Genomic DNA, 6,624 nt, shown 5'->3' on the forward strand with positions numbered 1-6,624 from the left:
GCCAATTAACTTTTTGACAAGCATTGTTTAATACAAACCTCAATGAAAAGAAATAATCAAATATCCTTTTATTCAGTTATTATGTGTTAATAACGTGATGACACGAAATTAAGTCATCATTCACATCGATTTGCATAGCTGTTAGAAAAATTGCTGTGTTCATCTGTGATTTAAAATGTTACCTGTTTCTATGAAGTTCATTTGTATCTCCAGTCATAATGATAGCAGGGTTTAAAAACTCAGACTGTGAAATTTGTAAGAGAGATTTCAATTTAATATAATTGGCATATGTATTGTGGTATAAACATGCTTAAATGATATTTTTAAATTTCGTGGTAAGCGTTTTGAACTTAACTCGATGTTCATCAATATAAAGCTTTGTTAAATTTCACATCTTTTTGAGTTATACACATATAAAACAAACTTCTCCATGTGCTTTGTTTTTGCAATCGTCCCTAAATAGCTTATATTTATTTGTATTAACAAGATCATCATGCAGGAACTGATCTTTTAGTCATGCCTCACTAACAAATAGCCATGTCAATGTCCTGTTGTTAGATGAAACATGTATTATTTAGATGTTTCCTACAGTGGCCCGTATGTGCCACAGCTTGTGCGTAGAAATATAGCTGTTGCATACAAATCGAGTTTCTACGTACAAACCCGAGTGTTCTCCGTACAAATATAATGTTGCTCCATGGAAAACGAACTGCTCCACACAAATGTTAACCGTCTGCTTGTTGAAATGCTACTTCTCCACACTTAAAGAAAGGTTGCTACGAGCAAATAATCCCTTCTCCACGCTGAAATTATCTTTCTCTATACAAATAAACATACCGAATACTCTCTTACCCCCTGGCAAAAATAACACACGTGCACACACCCAACGTCGGGGGTAACCGACTCAAAACAAACTCCTACTACACCATAACGAGCAACAAGGAATGAAACCATGAAATTGTGTATATACAATGCGGAGAACATGTTGAAGATAAGTCGAACTTTTGTCCGAGCTGTGGAAAGAAACTGTTTAATAGTAAGTTTTAAATAACGTGTGTAGCAGAAATCCGAGTACATTTTGCTTAATCGTGAAGTTTATTTGCAATATATCAATCTTTGACTTTGTGTTGCACGTGTTCGTTATCCCCCCAAATATAATTATAAAGCTTGAATTATTATATTTCAGGTTTGTCAGAGATGCAGCAATATAGTTGCAATGCATCCACGCTTGAAGCACACGCAAAAGCTCGGGAAATTACTTTTGAAGATTTTAAACAAGCAAAAGCAACTAACAGGGTAAAAACCTTACCATCAAGGGGAAAAAAGCAACTTTGCATGGAAGAGTGAAGATACAGATCGGGATAAAACAGTACGACAAAGATGTTTCCTTAAAATCCCTAAAAGGAAGAACCCTTCCCCTAACAGTTGATGCTGACATTGATGCACGACAGTTGTTGCAAGAAGCGATAACCAAACATTCGAAACATTTTCGAACATTTAGTTGTGAGAAGAAGTATCACTTGTTATACCCCGATAACACAGAAGTTAAGCGTCTACGGTCATCTCACAACTTGTTCACACTACAAAAATATAAAGAGGAGTTGGGTAAGCCATTTTCAAGAATACATCTTTATTTGTGCGCTGATGAATGTGTGGGAAGGGCTGAAATGCACGAGCTTGGACTAAGCAGTGATGATGATCAAATGGAAGCCATATTTTCAACTCCATCTTTTGGCAGTCCTTCCAATATATATTGTCATAGTACCCAATCTATTAGTCCTATTGCCCCATCAACCAGTACTGATGCCAAGTGTAATATTTCTATTGCTCCATCAACTAGTACTGATGCAAAGTGTGTTATTCCTTCCTATCCACCACTATCGTCTGTGGTTTCAAGCCGAGCTGAACCACCATCTGATATCTAGGCCCTAGACAATGTAATATTAGTTGAAAGTCATGAGGCTCATGATTTAAACAAAGATAGGCATTGTCCATCATTAACTAGAAAGAAAACAACTCAGCCCAGTATTTTGCCATTCCTTGCACATGATGGTGATAATAATAGCAAAAAATTCCGATAGTGGTGGATAGGAAGGAATAACACACTTTGCATCAGAAGATATTCAGTGTAAGGATAGTAAAGCGCGTTACAAAATGAAATTAGGACATTGCAATGGCGATGATCCGTACGAAATACCAAAAAATCAATGGCTCGACGATATCGATCTGTGGCCTGCTGTCAGCTACATTGATGTTGGCATGTATTTATTATTTTCGTTCAGTCCGTACACGGAAGAGCAGTTAAAAAATATATAAGAGTCTTGATAGTTATCAAAATTTTGTGAATGGATGGGTGCGTGAAGTGTTGGTGAAAAATATGACGATCATTGCTTGCTTGTTGCTAAGTAAATGCTTCTCAGTTGTCACAAAAACATTCCACAAATGTTCAAAGCAGCTTTTCGCACCAACAGAGATTCACCTTCCATGAATCTGATCATAAGCATTTGCTATCCTGAGCTGAAGAAATTTTCAACTGCAGCAACAAGATGGGGTTGCCAGCATGAAGAGGTGGTAAGAGATGAATATCGGGAATGGCTAAACACAAACCATGAAAATGTCCCAGTAACAAACAGTGGATTCTGGATTCATTTAACCCATGGATTTCTTGGTGCTTCTCCAAATGGACTTGTCTCTTGCCAATGTCGTGGCCCTGGGATTTGTGAAATAAAGGTTTGTTATTCATTGTGTCTATGTGTCATGGGGAAAAGGTCAACATAATAATTACATCACCTATTGATTTTGTTTTGATAGTGTCCATTTTGCCATAAAGATGAGACAATTGAAACTTTAACAGATGACAGGTTGTTTTGAATTGAAGTAAAAAGTGTTGGCACAAAACAACTTAAAAGAATTCATGCATATTACTATCAAGTACATTTGTAAATTATTCTAATTTCATTTAACAAGCTTAATGTATAGCAATTAACTTTCTTAAGTTATTGTTCAGTTGTCATGCACTGGTTTGAGCTAATGTGATTTTGTTGTGTGGATAGAAAAAGTTTTGTTTTCATAAATTCATTTAACAAGCTTAATGCATAGAAATTCACTTTTTTAGGTTATGGCTCAGTTGTCATGCACAGGTTTGAGCTACTGTGATTTTGTTGTGTGGACAAAGAAAGACTTGTTTGTTGAACAAATCTTGCAAAATAACGAATTTCTACAAAGGAATATAGAAGCAGCAAAGAAATTTGTGTTGAGGGGACTCCTTCCAGAGTTAATTGAAAAATGATACTCAAGACCTAAAAAAATTGAATAAATAAAATATAATGAAATCAATTGTCTTATAAATATTATAAGTACAATTTTAATTGCATGCATGCAAAATCCTTTAAAAATATTATTTAGTCATAAGGTATGACAGAATCACAAATCTTAATTAGTGCACAGCTAACAGTAACTATTTTGTCAATTGTAGTGGGCTCATTTTCTTTAGAATTTACAAAATCAATTGGCTGAGTTGAATTCAGAAGTGCATATTTCTTTCTAATGTTTCCAATCACTCTTTCCACATGAATTCTCGCATTAGCAATTCATCTGGTTTTTTCAACTTCAATGCTACTGAGCTGTTTTTACCCTCAGTAAAAGCTGGCATCTTGATAGTTGCACAGTACAAACCAACTGACTCCTGGATATCAAAGCCTCTATCAGCTAAGATTACATCTCCAGTAAGAGCTTATCAAAGAGACCACTGTTCTCAGTCAAATGTTTGTCACTAATTCTTCCTCCCTAGCCACTGGAAATAGAGCTAATTGTACCCTGGGGAGTGACAACAATTAAGTACTTAATCTTGTTGTGGTGCTTGTAGGATGAGTAAGTTTGTGCCCCTGCAAGAGGATTTGATTCATGATCCAAAAAAATCTCAAAGCAGTCAATGATGGCAACACATTTAGGGCAGTGTTTTCTAAAATCCATGGAGAAGGTCTTTCTTAAGGCTTCCCTGTCAGGCCATAAAATAAGAGAGCTTAATCGATTTTAAAGAACATCAATTACTTGTAAGAAAATTCTTGATACAGTTCCCTTGTTGATGTTTCCAAATCGATAAGCCAAATCTACACCAGTTAAATTAAGTCGCAGTTTCATAACTGTTGAAAGCAACTGCCTAAATGGTGACAAAGAGCATTTGGGAGAATGCATAGGGTAGGGGTGTACCAGTTCCAATGTTGCTGACAAGATCTTCCAATTTGGCAGACCAGTGTAAAAGAGGACTTTTTCGTCATTTAAGAAGGATTTCTCGTCAAGCGCCATGTCACTTATCTTTTTTTTTAACTCAAGATTTTCTTGGGTCAAGCGATTGATCTCGCTCTTCATTGCGGTTATTTTATCCAAACTCTGTTCAGTTTGTGAATATTTGTTGGTCGATTATGATTCTGACAATGAAGTAGATGTGACTCCGTGTTCTTCGTCTACAACAGGGGTCACCAAACTACGGCCCGCGGGCCAGATGCGGCCCGTTGGGCTTCTCAATCCGGCCCACAGAGACACTTAAGAAAGCCAATTTCACCACTCACATTGAGAAAACTGAACAGACTAATTGTGGTTTTGTTATGATATTACACTTGGTTGAAATTTAACCTTTAAATTTTGAATAAATATTTTCTTAACTAATGAAGCTTGTGTTATATACTTCGTTTTATTAAAACATTCGCTCTTTGACCAGCAGTATACGATTCGTCGGCCCTCAACAAGCTGGATGAAAGTCATGTGGCCCTCTGGCTGTAAAGTTTGGAGACCCCTGGTCTACAAGATGGGCTGTCAAGTTCGATTGGGTCACTGCTGAAAGTACTGTTTCAATTGTTCACTTCTTTTTCGTTTTTCATTTCTTTCCGAAATACGAGCATAGCGATCGACATCAACTTTTTCGACATATGTATGTCCAAGGTTTTGAGATGGAGCCCAGTCTGGATTAGTTTGGTCCGCTAAAGCCGATGGTTTCCCTGCCGTTGTAAACAAAACAACATAGTCCATGCGTTGAGTGAGGTAGGTATCCCCTGAGCGGGTAATTTACGGAAGTAGGACTATCTATACCAGTTTTTGGCGTAGAACACGAATCCGCAGGTTATTCAGTCTGACGAGGCTGCTTTAAAGAGTTATTTCCAGATATTGCGCAATTCAGCCTCATTTTCATGCAAAATCAAACGTTTTTTAGATTTAGCAATTATTAATAATTAAAAAAAAACACGTCTACTGGAATAATTTTGAAACTGAAAAGACGTTTTTATTCAAAAAAAATTATCCAAAAACCTGTGTTTGACTATATTTCCAGTATATAGCCTCGTTTTCGTGCAAAAATATAGTCTTTAGTTCATTGTGATGATTAAAAAATTAAACTGAAAACAAACTTGAAAGGCTTGTTATAGACTTACAAATTTTTTTTTACTATGGATTCACCATATCCTAATAAAAGATAGTATTGATGGTGCAGGAGAGCAGACGTTTATGAAGAGCTCAAAAACCACAGGTACTTTTTCTCCATGACATTAATATATTTAATTAATATTTCGTTATATATACATAGGAATATTATTGAAGGTTTATGTTAACTATATTTGTTCATTCTCTTTATAGGTGGTATCAAGAACTTCACAACCCTGGATAGTGCTTACGAGAAGTGGGTTCTCACACGACAATGCCAAGCTGAATATGTCGACGCACTTCTCAATCAAGCAGGGGTAAACAAGGTCCATAATAACCCGCGAAAGTGTTTACGTCGTTCGCAAATTACGAAATCGGAGAATAACGTCAAGCCCATTATAAATGTGTTAAAGAATGTCTTTATCGATCCTTTCAGCACTGACTTGGACCACGATAAGTTGTACAACCTTGCCTCCAGTAGCTATTTACCTGATGAATATGAGGCTGAGTTGCGCAATATCTAGAAATAACTCTTAAAAGCAGCCTTGTCGGACTGAATAACCTGCGGATTCGTGTTCTACGCCAAAAACTGGTCTAGATAGTCCTACTCCCGTAAATTACCCGCTCAGGTGATACCTACCTCACTCACCGCCTGGACTAACAAATGGTATAAAATGACACAAACGAACACTACAAAGATTTTTTAACTCATTGGCTTACCAGTAACAAAATGAAGGCTATACACTCGTAAATACGTGCATTTAGAATCATCAATGTTTGCCAGACATTCTTCGAAGCCACAAAGAACGACGTTCCTTTTGTGAATCTTGCAATATTTTGCTCGCTTTGGTTTTCACTGTTGGTTTGCGATAAAAACTTAATTCCTTATCCATATCAGCACGCTTCGAACAGCCATAAATTGCACAAAATTTAATCACCCTTAACAATAATATTGCTTTGTTATTTACATGTCACGTTTGCTTGTCTTCCAGATGTATACATGCAATCACAGGCACGCAAGCCTTTTTTTATACCAACAAGGGAGGGCACAGTTCCCTCCCAGAAAACCCCAAAACTTCCAGAACCGGAAAACATTCACAAAGAACTAGAGTTATTAAAAAATCAGGTAACACAATTTTCAGAATTTGTTGAGCATGTACTTAAACCTTATTTGACCAGAAAAGTTAATTCATTTCAGGCTGGTCAAATTAA

The 6,624-nt window shown here is 36.6% G+C and overlaps 1 long non-coding RNA gene across 1 annotated transcript; it reads left to right on the plus strand.

The window, feature by feature from the left end:
* The first annotated feature begins 5,418 nt into the window (after positions 1–5,418).
* Positions 5,419–5,659, plus strand: LOC124436338. Its single transcript, XR_006945328.1, has 2 exons — positions 5,419–5,518; positions 5,626–5,659. It is a non-coding gene; the product is annotated as an uncharacterized LOC124436338 (long non-coding RNA).
* The last annotated feature ends 965 nt before the right edge of the window (positions 5,660–6,624 follow it).

Source organism: Xenia sp. Carnegie-2017, unplaced genomic scaffold (genome assembly GCF_021976095.1).
Source record: "Xenia sp. Carnegie-2017 unplaced genomic scaffold, XeniaSp_v1 HiC_scaffold_16, whole genome shotgun sequence".
NCBI lineage: Eukaryota > Metazoa > Cnidaria > Anthozoa > Malacalcyonacea > Xeniidae > Xenia > Xenia sp. Carnegie-2017.